Source organism: Bombina bombina, chromosome 6 (assembly GCF_027579735.1).
Source record: "Bombina bombina isolate aBomBom1 chromosome 6, aBomBom1.pri, whole genome shotgun sequence".
NCBI lineage: Eukaryota > Metazoa > Chordata > Amphibia > Anura > Bombinatoridae > Bombina > Bombina bombina.
The window spans coordinates 582,619,951-582,637,713 of NC_069504.1; the positions used below are offsets into that span (position 1 = coordinate 582,619,951).

At 36.4% G+C, this 17,763-nt stretch overlaps 1 protein-coding gene across 1 annotated transcript in view; it reads right to left on the reverse strand.

The window, feature by feature from the left end:
* The window catches only part of TRPM1 (transient receptor potential cation channel subfamily M member 1), a 451,868-nt gene that overhangs the window by 211,097 nt on the left and 223,008 nt on the right, over window positions 1-17,763 (reverse strand). The gene's annotated exons all lie outside the window — the stretch shown is intronic.

The following is a 17,763-nucleotide window of genomic DNA, read 5'->3' on the forward strand; positions in this document are numbered from 1 at the left end:
CTTTGTGTAAAGGGTCTTTTCATATGCAAAAGAAGGGGGAGGGGGGAGTGTCTTATTTCCCACTTGCAGTGGGCTTTCCAACTACCTTTTCAACAGAGCTAAACTGAAAGCTTCTAAGTATGTTTTTAAACCATTTTATACTGGATTTTTATATCAGTCTCTGTGCATCTTATTCTTTATAGTAGTGTCTATTACATGCAGTTATATAAAAATGAGTGTATACTGTCCCTTTAAGTTTAGAGCTAAATCTGTATTTTCAACTTTGTCTTATTTCATACAAAATAGCAATACACTAGTTGTGTGTTGAAAAACATAATTTATGTAAGAACTTACCTGATAAATTCATTTCTTTCATATTAACAAGAGTCCATGAGCTAGTGACGTATGGGATATACATTCCTACCAGGAGGGGCAAAGTTTCCCAAACCTTAAAATGCCTATAAATACACCCCTCACCACACCCACAAATCAGTTTAACGAATAGCCAAGAAGTGGGGTGATAAGAAAAAAAGTGCGAAGCATATAAAATAAGGAATTGGAATAATTGTGCTTTATACAAAAAAATCATAACCACCACAAAAAAGGGTGGGCCTCATGGACTCTTGTTAATATGAAAGAAATGAATTTATCAGGTAAGTTCTTACATAAATTATGTTTTCTTTCATGTAATTAACAAGAGTCCATGAGCTAGTGACGTATGGGATAATGACTACCCAAGATGTGGATCTTTCCACACAAGAGTCACTAGAGAGGGAGGGATAAAATAAAGACAGCCAATTCCTGCTGAAAATAATCCACACCCAAAATAAAGTTTAACAAAAAACATAAGCAGAAGATTCAAACTGAAACCGCTGCCTGAAGAACTTTTCTACCAAAAACTGCTTCAGAAGAAGAAAATACATCAAAATGGTAGAATTTAGTAAAAGTATGCAAAGAGGACCAAGTTGCTGCTTTGCAGATCTGGTCAACCGAAGCTTCATTCCTAAACGCCCAGGAAGTAGATACTGACCTAGTAGAATGAGCTGTAATTCTCTGAGGCGGAATTTTACCCGACTCAACATAGGCAAGATGAATTAAAGATTTCAACCAAGATGCCAAAGAAATGGCAGAAGCTTTCTGGCCTTTCCTAGAACCGGAAAAGATAACAAATAGACTAGAAGTCTTACAGAAAGATTTCGTAGCTTCAACATAATATTTCAAAGCTCTAACAACATCCAAAGAATGCAACGATTTCTCCTTAGAATTCTTAGGATTAGGACATAATGAAGGAACCACAATTTCTCTACTAATGTTGTTGGAATTCACAACTTTAGGTAAAATTCAAAAGAAGTTCGCAACACCGCCTTATCCTGATGAAGAATCAGAAAAGGAGACTCACAAGAAAGAGCAGATAATTCAGAAACTCTTCTGGTAGAAGAGATGGCCAAAAGGAACAAAACTTTCCAAGAAAGTAATTTAATATCCAATGAATGCATAGGTTCAAATGGAGGAGCTTGAAGAGCCCCCAGAACCAAATTCAAACTCCAGGAGGAGAAATTGACTTAATGACAGGCTTCATACGAACCAAAGCTTGTACAAAACAATGAATATCAGGAAGAATAGCAATCTTTCTGTGAAAAAGAACAGAAAGAGCAGAGATTTGACCTTTCAAGGAACTTGCGGACAAACCCTTATCTAAACCATCCTGAAGAAATTGTAATATTCTCGGTATTCTAAAAGAATGCCAAGAAAAAAGATGAGAAAGACACCAAGAAATATAAGTCTTCCAGACTCTATAATATATCTCTCTGGATACAAATTTACGAGCCTGTAACATAGTATTAATCACAGAGTCAGAGAAACCTCTTTGACCAAGAATCAAGCGTTCAATCTCCATACCTTTAAATTTAAGGATTTCAGATCCTGATGGAAAAAAGGACCTTGAGACAAAAGGTCTGGTCTTAACGGAAGAGTCCACGGTTGGCAAGAGGCCATCCGGACAAGATCCGCATACCAAAACCTGTGAGGCCATGCCGGAGCTACCAGCAGAACAAACGAGCATTCCTTCAGAATCTTGGAGATTACTCTTGGAAGAAGAACTAGAGGCGGAAAGATATAGGCAGGATGATACTTCCAAGGAAGTGAAAATACATCCACTGCCTCCGCCTGAAGATCCCGGGATCTAGACAGATACCTGGGAAGTTTCTTGTTTAGATGAGAAGCCATCAGATCTATTTCTGGAAGTTCCCACATTTGAACAATCTGAAGAAATACCTCTGGGTGAAGAGACCATTCGCCCGGATGCAACGTTTGGCGACTGAGATAATCCGCTTTCCAATTGTCCATACCTGGGATATAAACCGCAGAGATTAGACAGGAGCTGGATTCCGCCCAAACCAAAATTCGAGATACTTCTTTCATAGCCAGAGGACTGTGAGTCCCTCCTTGATGATTGATGTATGCCACAGTTGTGACATTGTCTTATCTGAAAACAATGAACAACTCTCTCTTCAGAAGAGGCCAAGACTGAAGAGCTCTGAAAATTGCACGGAGTTCCAAAAGATTGATCGGAAATCTCACCTCCTGAGATTCCCAAACCCCTTGTGCCGTCAGAGACCCCCACACAGCTCCCCAACCTGTAAGACTTGAATCTGTTGAGATTATAGTCCAGGTCGGAAGAACAAAGAAGCCCCCTGAACTAAACGATGGTGATCTGTCCACCATGTCAGAGAGTGTCGTAAAATCGGTTTAAAGATATTAATTGAGATATCTTTGAGTAATCCCTGCAACATTGGTTCAGCATACAGAGCTGAAGAGGTCGCATGTGAAAACGAGCAAAGGAGATCGCATCTGATGCGGCAGTCCTAAGACCCAACATTTCCATGCATAAGGCTACCAAAGGGAATGATTGTGACTGAAGGTTTTGACAAGCTGATATCAATGTTAAACTTCTCTTGTCTGACAAGGACAGAGTCATAGACACTGAATTTATCTAGAAACCTAAAAAGGTTACCCTTGTCTGAGGAATCAATGAACTGAATGGTAAATTGATCCTCCAACCATGAACTTGAAGAAACAACACAAGTCGATTCGTATGAGATTCTTCGAAAATGAGAAGACTGAGCAAGTACCAAGATATCGTCCAAATAAGGAAATACCAAAACCCTATTCTCTGATTACAGAAGAAGGGCACCGAGAACCTTTGAAAAAAATTCTTGGAACTGAGGCTAGACCAAACAGTAGAGCCACAAAACTGGTAATGCTTGTCTAAAAAGAGAATCTCAGACACTAAAAGTGATCTGGATGAATCGGAATATGCAGATACACATCCTGTAAATCTATTGTAGACATATAATGCCCTTGCTAAACAAAAGGCAGGATAGTCCTACAGTAACCATCTTGAATGTTGGTATCCTAACATAACGATTCAATAATGATAGATCCAGAACTGGTCTGAAGGAATTGACCTTCTTTGGTACAATGAAGAGATAAAATAAAACCCCAGCCCCTGTTCCAGAACTGGAACTGGCATAAATACTCCAGCCAACTCTAGATCTGAAACACATTTCAGAAATGCTGAGCCTTGCTGTGTCAACTGGGACACGGGAAAGAAAAGAATCTCTTAGCAGGAGGCCTTAACTTGAAGCCAATTCTGTACCTTTCTGAAACAATGTTTCTGAAACCAGAGATTAAGAACGGAATTGATCCAAATTTCTTTGAAGAAAACATAATCTGCCCCATACCAGCTGAGCTGGAATAAGGGCCGCACCTTCATAGGTACTTAGGAGCTGACTATAGGTTTCTATAAGGCTTGGATATATTCCAAACTGGAAATAGTTTCCAAACTGATACCGCTCCTGAGGATGAAGGATCAGGCTTTTGTTCCTTGTTGTGAGGAAAGGAACGAAATGATTATTTACCCTGGAAAGAAAGGGAAAGCAAAGTTGACTTAGAAGACATGTCAGCATTCCAAGTTTAATCCATAAAGCTTTTCTAGCTAAAATAGCTAGAGACATATACCTGACATCAACTCTAATGATATCAAAAGATGGTATCACCAATAAAATAATTAGCATGTTATAGAATAATAATAATGCTATAAAATTATGATCTGTTACCTGTTGCGCTAAAGCTTCTAACCAAAAAGTTGAAGCTGCAGCAACATCCGCTAAAAATATAGCAGGTCTAAGAAGATTACCTGAACATAAGTAAGCTTTTCTTAGAAAAGATTCAATTTTCCTATCTAAAGGATCCTTAAATGAAGTACTATCTGCCATAGGAATAGTAGTACATTAGCAGGAGTAGAGACAGCCCCATAACCTTAGGGATTTTTGTCCCAAAAAAACTCTAATCTGTCAGATGGCACAGGATATAATTTGCTTAAACGTCTAGAAGGAGTAAATAAATTACCCAAATTATTCCATTCCCTGGAAAATACTTCAGAAATAGCATCAGGGAGATAAAACACTTCTGGAATAACTACAGGAGATTTAAAAACCTTATTTAAACGTTTACATTTAGTATCAAGAGGACCAGAATCCTCTATTTCTAATGCAAATAACACTTCTTTAAGTAAAGAACGAATAAATTCCATCTTGAACAAATACAAAGATTTATCAGCATCAACCTCTGAGACAGAAACCTCTGAACCAGAGGAACCATTATCAGTATCAGAATGATGACGTTCATTTAAAAATTCATCTGAAAAAAAGAGAAGTTTTAAAAGACTTTTATGTATACTAGAAGGAGAAATAACAGACATAGCCTTCTTAATGGATTTAAAAAATAAAATCTCTTATGTTATCAGGAACACTCTGAAAATTAGATGTTGACGGACAGCAACAGGTAATTTAATAGTACTAAAGGAAATTTTATCTGCATTAATAAGTTTGACATGACATGCAATACAAATAACAGCTGGAGAAACAGATACCAAAAGTTTATAGCAGACTTAGCTTGGTAGCTCCAGCACTGTGCAGTAATTTTCCTGTAGTATCTTCTGACTCAGTTGCAACGTGGAACATCTTGCAATATGTAAAAGAAAAAAACAACATATAAAGCAAAATTGATCAAATTCCTTAAATGACAGTTTCAGGAATGGGAAAAAAATGCCAGTGAACAAGCTTCTAGCAACCAGAAGCAATAAATAAAGAGACTTAAATAATGTGGAGACAAAAATGACGCCCATATTTTTTAGCGCCAAAAAAGACGCCCACATTATTTGGCGCCTAAAATGTTTTTGGCGCCAAAAATGACGCCACATCCGGAACGCCGACATCTTTGACGCAAAATAACGTCAAAAAATGACGCAACTTCCGGCGACACGTATGACGCCGGAAACGGAAAAGAATTTTTGCGCCAAAAAAGTCAGCGCCAAGAATGACGCAATAAAATGAAGCATTTTCAGCCCCCGCGAGCCTAACAGCCCACAGGGAAAAAAGTCAAATTTTTGAGGTAAGAAAAAATATGAAAATTCAATGCATAATCCCAAATATGAAACTGACTGTCTGGAAATAAGGAAAGTTGAACATTCTGAGTCAAGGCAAATAAATGTTTGAATACATATATTTAGAACTTTATAAATAAAGTGCCCAACCATAGCTTAGAGTGTCACAGAAAATAAGACTTACTTACCCCAGGACACTCATCTACATGTTTGTAGAAAGCCAAACCAGTACTGAAACGAGAATCAGCAGAGGTAATGGTATATATAAGAGTATATCGTCGATCTGAAAAGGGAGGTAAGAGATGAATCTCTACGACCGATAACAGAGAACCTTATGAAATAGACCCCGTAGAAGGAGATCACTGCATTCAATAGGCAATACTCTCTTCACATCCCTCTGACATTCACTGCACGCTGAGAGGAAAACCGGGCTCCAACTTGCTGCGGAGCGCATATCAACGTAGAATCTAGCACAAACTTACTTCACCACCTCCCTTGGAGGCAAAGTTTGTAAAACTGATTTGTGGGTGTGGTGAGGGGTGTATTTATAGGCATTTTAAGGTTTGGGAAACTTTGCCCCTCCTGGTAGGAATGTATATCCCATACGTCACTAGCTCATGGACTCTTGTTAATTACATGAAAGAAAAGAGATTATGAGGTCATAGGTTGTTTACTGGGCTTTAGTGAGAGAAATCCCTTCTTTTCACCATCATATTCTTTTTATATAACTGAATTTGCTTAGTACTATTTTTATCTAATGTAACAAGCTTGATTTACCATATGGGTTTCATTCTATAACCATTCTATAACCCTGTTTTATATTTTATAAAGTATACTAAAACTAAAGCTTGATAATTTACTTATGTAAATATTGTATGCATAAGTTATAACTCTTCTGGTAATTTGTTCTTATAGATTTAACTTCAATTTTCCGTATTTTTTTTTTTTTTTGAGAACTAATAAGATTGATTATTAAAAAAACAACAAATAATTGTCATTGACATACAAAGCCCCCAACAACACTGGACCCTGCTTTATCTCTTCTTTGTTTGCACATACTCACCCGTCGCTTATTTTTGCCCAATAACTGCTTGTACCACCTTTCAGCTGTTGAACTGCTTACTCGCTATATTCTGTAGGCCACAAGATTTCAGAGCTAAACACATTCCCTAATGACGTCTGTTACGTGATAGATAACTTGCAGTGACATAATTCTACTGTTTTCTTGAACCAGATTGCTTACCTTATCTGCTAATTTTCTCTTTAAACATATAAGTTCACACACATAACTTTCCAAAAGGTAACTCATGAACAGGGTATTTTTTCCTTTTATTATTCATGGAATTGTCTTTATTTTTGTTTATTCATTGTTGTTTTCATGACATGATGATACCTCTCAAAATTCCAAATGTAAAAAACTAGGACCAGGTGGTGGATGTAAAGTCAGGTCAAGTCAATAGGTGTGGCTGGCCCACACAGATTTTTTTGGGGGGATGTGGCTGGTTAGCCAAAGAGAATTGTCAAAGTAGTAAATGGTAGAGGCTGGTGTAAGTCATGGGCAGGGATGGCACCACCATGGACATTGGAAGAGAAGTTTGTGCTTTGGTTAAACAAGGTTATCTGAAGGAGTATATGTTCATTTTCACTTTCAGTGGACCTGGTCTAAGGTATATACCTAATTTTGGTTTTCATTTTATTAAACTTTTATCTGCCCATTGACTTAAATCTATTTATACTGCATTTTGCATAATCCAAGCAGACTCACAAACGGAACTGCAGCCTCTGATCCTTTTTAGTTTAACTGATACCACTGAGACACATTTAGAATATAACCAGTCAGTCCCTGTTTGAACATTACAGCTGTCTTGGGTGGGGCAGCAGACATCTGGTCCATGGGGAATCCCATCAGTGTTCTAGAAGCAGCACTCTACTTTATGAAAAGATTCAGAGGTCAAGGGCAAATTATTGACACATTCACCACTTCCTCTCCTTATTTTGTTTTCCAGGGCAAAAGTGTCTGTACTGTCTCTTATAAAACTAAAGAACAATTATATACAGGTTATATGTAAGTTGAAAACCAGGTTTGTTAAGACTAAGGAACAGGAACCACAAGTGAGTCCATCCACTGCCATTCATGTGGCTTTTATTTGGGCCACTTATGTTATATCTTTGTGGTTTCAGTGTATGTTATTTTAAATATATGTAGACATTTATATTGATAACCAAATAATGATGTTCAGCCTATTTGTGGGAAACATATTTGTATTTTGTTTATTTTTTTACATTCACATTTTTGTCAAGTGAAAGAACATTTAATTTCTAATGTGTAGTAGAATAGGGATAAGTGTGACCTAATTATAAAGAAATAAATGTAACACAATAGAAAAGGAGAAGGGGTAAACTGGAGAACAAAATGTAAAAAATGAGAAAGCAATAATAGATGTAAAAAAAAAGTAGATTTTGGCCAAGATTCTCTAAAGCTGTGTGAGCAAGGAAGAATCTTTAAAAAGATCTGTCAGTGCTACAAGGTCCTTCATAGTATTTTTAATAGCAAATTTTACCATCATAGCTGTAGGTCTCTACATTACTGTATGCAAAGGAGAGACACATTGCAGTATAGAAATCAATACAATTAGCAGTTCATATTGAAAACACAAAGTTTTGTATAAAGAGTTTACTTCAAATTAAACATTTAAACTACACAGTCAAATTTACACCTGTTAGTCTCACTGTTTTATTTTTTGAAATGTAAGATAGTAAGTTTGTCTGAAAATATGCAAAGCAAATATTGCACTTAAAATGAATAAGTGCCCTGTATCTAAAAATACTCTTAAAAACAGGGGCACTTTAATTCATTAAACTTTATAATGAAGCTTTGTTTTTAAAATACTTACCTTTGCTTTATGGAAAGCAGACCTGTAATCCTCCGTCCGCAGCTCCTGCTGTAGTTAGCAGATCAATGACGAATCCGGCTTCCTCCAATCATTGAGTGCCTCATGAGCTGGATGCCAAAAGGGGCACACATTGATTGGAGGAAGCTGGATTCATCATTGATCTGCTAACTACAGCAGGAGCTGCAGGTGATAGCAGGTCTGCTTTCCATAAAGCAAAGGTAAGTATTTTAAAAATGAAGCTTCATTATTAATGAATTAAAGTGTATTTTTTAAAAATGGGCACTTATTCATTAAACTTTACATTCACTTTAAAATTTTTGATTTGCATGTGTTTAAAAAAAATAATTCTGCTCCCTGATACAATTACTCTTCACTTCAAAATTCTTCATTCCAAAAAGACTTTCAGGTTAACCCCCTATTTATTAGAGAATTTAATAAGGTCTGCTAATGTGAGGCTCAGCATGATGATCTCATTCCACACTAGTGAATTTTAGAGAATTAGGTTTATTGAAATAAGTGTTTGAAGACTGAAAAACAACAGAAACAACAAAAGGCAGAGTAATAATGGGTGTAGAAGTGGAAGAAAATGAACTCGGAAGTGTAGTGAAGAGGAAAATCTATTGGGAGAAAATCAATAAACAGAAAGTGAGCAGAAAGTTTTCATAGAGGCCTGAGAGAGAACAAATTATAAGTAGCCTGCAGCAAGTGTGCTAAGGTAGAGGAGACAAGGGAAGGCAGAGGGTTAAATGAAGATAAAATAACAAAACACCATCAATTCACTTAGGTCTGAGGAAAGAATATTTATTCCAGCAAAGAAATATAACGTATAAAGATGAGTGGTTCAATACTATACCATTTTCAGTTAATGTGTATCACAGGATACTATGTAGGCCTGCAGTGATAAATGTTAGGTTAAATTCAAGCTATATTACCACTAGGAATGGTCGAAAGTGCTGAAAGTGTAATTCGTTTGGTAGAAGGAATAGTCCTGTGGACATTGGTTTTGGACAATCTAATGTTGATAAGAATGAAAATCTATTAAAATTCGGTAATCGAATGATATTTCCAGTTTTCAAATATTTCTTTAGTTTTCAAATGTTCATAATTAGATTGAATATTCACATTCGAAATTTCAGAAGTTCAGTAGTTCATGTGTTAGATAATTTAGTAAGTTTATACATAATAGATACAAATATATAATTTAGAATGTTTGTATTTTGAATATTGCATAATTTGAATATTACATTTAAAGAGAGCATCAGAAATACTATTACAAATATATTAAATCAATTTTTTTTAACTCGAATATTGCATAATTCGAATCGAATTATTAGAAAAATGCGAATTGAATATTACATTTAAATATATTATTAGAAATACTTTTACATTAAATGAATGTTAGAATGTTGTACAAACATTTAAAAATCGAAGCGTATGAAATTCATTTTTCAAATGTTGCATCCCTAATTACCACATTAGTTTGCTGCTCATTCTATACATCAAACTAAAGACACAGGTAGAGAAGATTGTGACCTACAGGTGGGGTAAAGTAGTATATATATATATATATTTTTTTTTTAAATAAAATATTAATTAAAAAGTTTGGATTTTGAAATTCTGGATTTGGGGGATTTGTACATATATCAGTATCAACAAAAGAAGAATTAGAAATAAGAAAACTCGTAATTGGGAAATCAAACTTCTCGCATTTGTCACCTCTACATAAGTTTCATATTTATGTAACCTACTACAATATACATTGTTTTGTAAAAAAAAACAACCAACCAAACCAACATGAAAACTGTGTATATTCATCAAATTTGTCCATTTCACATGAGATAAATGGGACATTTATTTACAAGAATAATACATTAAGATGTTAGACATATTTTGGATTAAAAAAAGGTCAGCGTCAAGGGGGAGAGCCATTGGGATTCGTTCTGCTTCTTCTTCTTAAAATGTTACTCAATAATTGTTTTTTATGTTGTTTGCATCACAAAAAAAATGTGTTAATCGATATATTGATGTTGGAGAAGTGTCTTCTTCAATTGTTTATTGTTTATTTTGTTTGTGTAAAATAAAACTGGTTGAAAAAAAATAATAATTGTCTACCAAGTTCAGAGAATGCTGATACACCGCAAGTAAAAGTCAATGTAAGGAAAATAGTTAAGAAAAGCAAACTTATTTACTTTAGCCCCACAGCAGGTATAGTTGTGGTAATTTAAAGGGCCATTAAATTGCTGAGCACAACTACAAAAGAATGGTCACTACTCCTATTTTAACCCCTTAATGACCACAGCACTTTTCCATTTTCTGTCCGTTTGGGACCAAGGCTAATTTTACATTTTTGAGGTGTTTGTGTTTAGCTGTAATTTTCCTCTTACTCATTTACTGTACCCACACATATTATATACCGTTTTTCTCGCCATTAAATGGACTTTCTAAAGATACCATTATTTTCATCATATCTTTACTATATCATCATAATTTACTATAATTTTTTTTTATAAAATATGATAAAAACATGGAAAAAAACACACCTTTTCTAACTTTGACCCCCAAAATCTGTTACACATCTACAACCACCAAAAAACACCCATGCTAAATAGTTTTTAAATTTTGTCCTGATTTTAGAAATACCCAATGTTTACATGTTCTTTGCTTTTTTTTGTAAACTATAGGGCCATAAATACAATTTGTGCAATTATGGCATAAATGGTTGTAAATTCTTCTCTGGGATCCCCTTTGTTCAGAAATAGCAGACATATATGACTTTGGCGTTGCTTTTTGGTAATTAGAAGGCCGCTAAATGCCACTGCGCACCACACGTGTATTATGCCCAGCAGTGAAGGGGTTAATTAGGGAGCATGTAGGGAGCTTTTTGGGGTAGTTTTAGCTTTAGTGTAGTATAGTAGACAACCCCAAGTATTGATCTAGGCCAATTTTGGTATATTTCATGCCACCATTTCACCGCCAAATGCGATAGGTTTCTCACTGAAATTATTTACAAACAGCTTGTGCAATTATGGCACAAATGGTTGTACATGCTTCTCTGGGATCCCCTTTGTTCAGAAATAGCAGACATATATGGCTTTGGCATTGCTTTTTGGTAATTAGAAGGCCTCTAAATGCCACTGCGCATCACACGTGTATTATGGCTAGCAGTGAAGGGGTTAATTATGTAGCTTGTAGGGAGCTTGCAGGGTTAATTTTATCTTTAGTGTAGAGCTCAGCCTCCCACCTGAAACATCAGACCCCCTGATCCCTCCCAAACAGCTCTCTTCCCTCCCCCACCCCACAATTGTCCCCGCCATCTTAAGTACTGGCAGAAACTCTGCCAGTACTAAAATAAAAGGTATTTGGCCCTTTTTTTTTAAAAAAGAAGCATATTTACATATGCTGATGTGTAGGATCCCCCCTTAGACCCCAACCTCACTGATCCCCCACCAAACAGCTCTCTAACCCTTCCCCTCTGCCTTAATGGGCGCCATCTTGGGTACTGGCAGCTGTCTGCCAGTACCCAGTTTTGTAAAAAAATGTGCCTTTTTTTAAAAAAAATTACCTTTTCTGTAGTGTAGCTTTCCCCCCCACCAAGACCAACCCCCAACCCCTTCCAGATCCCTTAGATTACATTTTTAATATTTAAATTTTATACGTTTTTTCTACTTTTTTTTTTCTGTAGTGTAGCGGTTCCCACCCGCTCCCGCCCCGTGCACGCGCCCGCCCACCACCCCCCGTGCACGCGCGCGCGCTCCTGTGCGCGTGCCCGTAGGTCCCGCCCCCGCCCCCTCCACTCCACACAGAGCATCGATGGCCGCCCACCCGCCTCCCACGTAAGCTCCCACCCACCAACGATACCGGCCATCGATGTCCGGTGCAGAGAGGGCCACAGAGTGGCTCTCTCTGCATCGGATGGCCAAGGGGGGTTATTGCAGGATGCCTCCATATCGAGGCATCACTGCAATAACCGGAAAGCAGCTGGAAGCGAGCAGGATCGCTTCCAGCTGCTTTCCAGACCAAGGACGTACGCCACACGTCCTCGGTCATTAACTGTATTTTTTTTGAGGACGTGTGGTGTACGTCCTTGGTCGTTAAGGGGTTAAAAGGGCAGTTTACTAGAAAATTGTCTCCCCTTTAATGTATTCCCAATGATCCATTTAACCTGCTGGTGTGAATTCAATTGTTTACAAGTAGCTCGTTTACCCTTATTTCGGCATTTGAAATAGCTGATTTAGCTTGTGGTATGCACACCTAGACTGAAAGTTTCTGGACTTAATGGAACTGTTTACACCAAGTTTCATATAACTGCATATAATAGACACTAATATAAAGAAGAATATGCACAGATACTGATATAAAAATCCAGTATAAAACCTTTTAAAAACTTACTTTGGAGCTCCCAGTTTAGCACTGTTGATGAGGTTAGGCTGGGAAAGCAAGAAGAGAAGACACTCCCCCCTCCCCTGCATATGAAAAGACCCATTATACAAACAGGAGCAAGCAGGAATCTGTAGACTTCAGTTTACATCTGATACTTTAGGGCTTGGTTAGGAGTCTAAAATCAGGGCAATGTTATTAAAAAAATAAGCAAAACTATACAATGTTACAAAAGCACTCCAAGATGGGCTATATAAATGGATCATTTATGCAAAGAAAAATCTAGTGTACAATGTCCCTTTAAGTCCAGTCTATTGACAGGCAATATAAACACAGCCAGCAGAATACATTACTCCTGGGGGGTGTAGAAGATAACTTGTAAAATGATAGCTTGGTTTATTGGGATTTGGTTTACCAACAGATAGAAGATAAGGAAGCAAGTGTGTGTAGACAAAGTGATAACATAATGAAATCTCATTTTACCTGCAAGCTCCACCCATTTTAATAGGCTATGGTTTTAAAGCACAAACCCATCAATTTCATACACACAAATAAACCTGAGAATGCAATTTTTTATACATTTTATACTCTGAAACTGGTATAACAAGTCATTGGAAATACATTTTTACAGCATACTGTCCCTTTAATACCTTAAATGTGCCTGATGCTGAAACTTCGCCTCTTTATATTGAGCTCTACTATTTTGGAGCATAGGTATTTGCTTTGACAAAAGCAGTGCACACTCACAGATCAATGATTCTGCTTTTTTGACAGCTGTATTATTTAGTTAGTGTATATTATACAGTGTGTAAGCTTTTTAGTTCTGCAATTCTTTACACAAATAAACTTGCACAAAATATATTAAAAAAGCACTAGTGATATAGAACAAGGCAGCCACTACAAACATGTAAAGCTCCTTCTCTGTAAAGTGCATGCTAACCTGAAGAAGATTATTCAATTGTTAAAAAGCCTGAAATCTCACTAATACTATATAATAAAAGGTCAGGTATGTTTGTCCGAAGCGGTCATGGACAAACATACCTGGCCGTTGACGCCGTAACGAAGGATCAGTCAGTGAGGATCAGACAGCAGAGAGGGTGGGCGGGAGCGGGTGTGTGGGGGCGTGGGTGGATGTGGGCGGCCATGACCAGGCATGTTGGGGCGTGATGGGGCGTGACTGGATGGGAGCGGGCATGGTGGGAACGCTGCACTGCAGAAAATAGCCGCGTACACAGGCTTTAGGACTAGTCTGTAAATATTTATGTCACCGGGTGTGAGAATACCTGTGCTCCAAGATAGCAGCAGCAAATTTAAAAAAGGAGAACAGCTTTGATGAGAGCTGCAAGAACAGAAGGAAAATCAATAGCACAGTGAGTATTAACTATGCTATTGTAGCTGTGCCCAGCAGTTTAATGTCCTTTATTTGGCTAAATTCAATAAAACTAGTTTTTAAAATGACTTCTTGTTACAAGATCCATTGGTATTGTGAGATCCTCTGCAGAATTCCTAAAGCATCAAATTATAATGAAATCTCTGTAGCTCCCCTTGGTGCATTAATTACATTTTCAGATGACAATGTCACAAAAACTAATGTGAATAAAGTTATATTATACAAAATGGAATTAGTGTTTAATTACTGTTAGACCTTATGTTTGAATGCAAAAAAACTACAATTGGTATATTAAATATTTTGGATCTGTTACGAATGCAAAAAGATCTCCCTTCGGTCCATGAAAAAAAGCTGTCAAGGTTGAGGTCAGTAGGCATTTGCAGAAATGTTGATGATAAACAAAATAAATGATTTAAAAATAAATAAAATTTTATATTTTGTTAATTAAAATGATCTAAGAAAAAAAGTCACCCCATGCCACTACTATAAAGCTTACAAACACCTGCAAAGAGAATCCAGGCCATCATTACTAAATGAAGACAAGTGGTTATTATTTATTTTTCAGTTATATGGAATTCTAAAACAGACTTTACAAAAACAGGGATTCACTGATTTTATTAAAGGGATATCAAACACATTTTTTTTCCTTTCATGATTCAGACAGAGCACACATATAGAACCAATGACAAAAGGCATATATTGATGCAACATTCTCCCAATAATATTCTGGGATTGGTCTTTAGAGTGTTATTAATTAGACAATCCTTATAACCCCATACATAAACATTGTATTTCAAGCTTCTAAACTGGTCCAGAAAAATAGTCTATTCAGGCTGATTGGTAAATATACATTATAGGAGAATGCACAAGGCAGGTAAATATGAATATGTTTCATACAGTACATGCTAGAATATTGAAAGATGTATGAAACATTTGCTATATTAATCCCCATGAATGTCTGGCTACATCTGTACCTGAGTAATATTGAGGATGCAAATGCTGCTGGCAAATTGATGTGCCTACAATATTAGAAACACAGCACTGTCCAGCAGTAAATACACCTCTGAGAAAATGTTGCATAGGCAATAATATCATTGATGTAATGTGTTAGAGCTGAGGGTAAGTTATAAGAGTCAGGATAACATTAGTGTTCATCTTAAAGGGCCATAATACCCAAATGTTTAAACACTTAAGAGTGATGCAGTATAGCTGTAAAAAGCTGACTAGAAAATATCACCTGAACATCTCTATGTAAAAAAGAAAGATATTTTACCTCAAAAGTTCCTCAGTAGCCACATCCCATTGTCAAGGACTTCTAAGCAGCATATCAGTATGTCTGTCCCGGGACAGCCGAAGGATTGAGCCTCGTGCACTCTCATGTTATTTCCCTATTCAGCTTAAGGAAGTTTACTATGAAATCTCATGACAGTTAAGTCAAATCTCATGAGATCACATTAAAAGAGTTCATGACCTCAGCAGTGCTGATGCTGATTGGCTGCTGTTCATTTCTTCATTTTTTTTTTTTACCTGCAGCTGGGAGCAGCTGAGTATAACTTTTTACACAGAACTTACTCTGCTGAGCTGAGGAGATTGTGAGGTAAAATATCTTCCTTTTTTACATAGAGATGCTCAGGTGATATTTTCCTGTCAGCTTTTTACAGTTATACTGCATCAGTTTCAAGTGATTTAGCATATGAGTATTATGTCCCTTTAAGGTAAGATTTAGGGTTAGCTTTAGGTTGACAGCATCGGGTTAGTGGCATGGATGCTAGATACGACTATAACACATGGGCCTAGAGTCAATAAAATCAACTCATGAAACAAATATCTTCTGTAAACAAAAACTTGCAACATCAAATTTGTAGAATTCAAGGAGGATTTCTATCCACTTCTATCACACACATATGTGTTGTCTTTTCATTATAATCAATGGAGCGGCATCTATCTTGTAATCGTTCACCTATCAATGCACAGAACCCACTGTCTCACTGTAAAGGTTAACAGCATCACTAAACTGCCTGAAAACCCTTACAGAACAAACAAACTAAAGAGAAAAAACAAACTCCCTCTATGAAACAATGCACACTAAAATATGCAGAAAAGAAAACAAACACAATTAAAGGATAATAAAGTTAAAGCAAAAAATAAACTTTCATGATTCACACAAAGCATAACATTTTAAACAACTTTCTAATTTACATGTATTATCTAATTTGTTTCATTATTTTGGTCTCCATTGTTGAAAAGGATACTTAGGTATGTTCAGTAGCAGCAAGGAACTACTAGGAGATAGCTTCAACAAAAGATACCAACAAAATGAAGCAAATTGTATAACAAAAACAAATTGGAAGGTTTTTAAAAAATGTATGCTCTATATGAATCCCTTTAGAGGGTCATAAACCCCAATTTTTTTCATTAATGATTCAGTCATACCATGTAATTTTAAACAACTTTCTAATTTATTTCTATAATCAAATGTTAATTGTTGTCTAGTTATCTTTTGTTGAAAAATCTCAGGAGCCTAAATGTGTCTGAAACACTATATGACAGCAGTTTTGCAAGAATGTTAATCTTTTTTGTGAACACTAGATGACAGCACTATTTCTTGACATGTAGTGCTCCAGACACCTACCTAGATATCTCTTCAACAAAGAATATGATGGGAACAAAGCAAATTTGATAAGAGAAGTAAACTGGATATTAAATTTGGAATTTTATTGGAAATTAAAATTGTATGCTCTGAGGAATCACAAAAGAAAATGTTTGAGTTTCACATCGCTTTACGATAAATAAAAGAAACATAAAAATAAGACAGCGTTAAAGTAGCAAGACACAACCACAAAATGAGGGGCAATAGAGCCTATAAATTCCACATGCTCGGCACCCTGGAACAGCCATGGCGAGCAACTCATTCAAGTCTGCAAGATCGCTGAGACACCTTTTTAGCAAGACTACTTTTACATAAGTGGATTTGCAAGTGTGTTTCCGAAGTGTTGCATTTGTAATTATTGTTTTGTTCTGTAATACTAGCAGTTCCCATTTGATGAACACAATGTCATTTATTTGGCAGCTCATACAACTTTAAATGCTAATGTCAGGAGCGCCCACTTGATGAAACTGGAAAATATAGGTGAAACAAGAATCAATGAATTTTTAACATAATGTCTCCTTTACAACAATGTCCTTCTACAACCTTATGAGCATCTCCTTTACGACAATGTCCCTCTATACAACCTTATGAGCATCTCCTTTACAACAATGTCCCTCTATACAACCTTTTGAGCATCTCCTTTACAACAATGTCCCTCTATAACCTTATGAGCATCTCCTTTAGAACAATGTCCCTCTACAACCTTATGAGCATCTCCTTTACAACAAAGTTCCTCTATAACCTTATGAGGATCTCCTTTACAACAATGTCCCTCTACAACCCTATGAGCATCTCCTTTACAACAATGTTGCTCTATAACCTTATGAGGATCTCCTTTTGAACAATGTCCCTCTACAACATTATGAGCAACACTTTTACAACAATGTCCCTTTACAACCTTTATGATCATCTCCTTTACAACAATGTCCCTCTACAAACTTATGATCATCTCCTTTACAAAAATGTCTCTCTATACAACCTTATTAGCATCTCATTTTAAACAAAGTTCCTCTATAGAACCTTATTA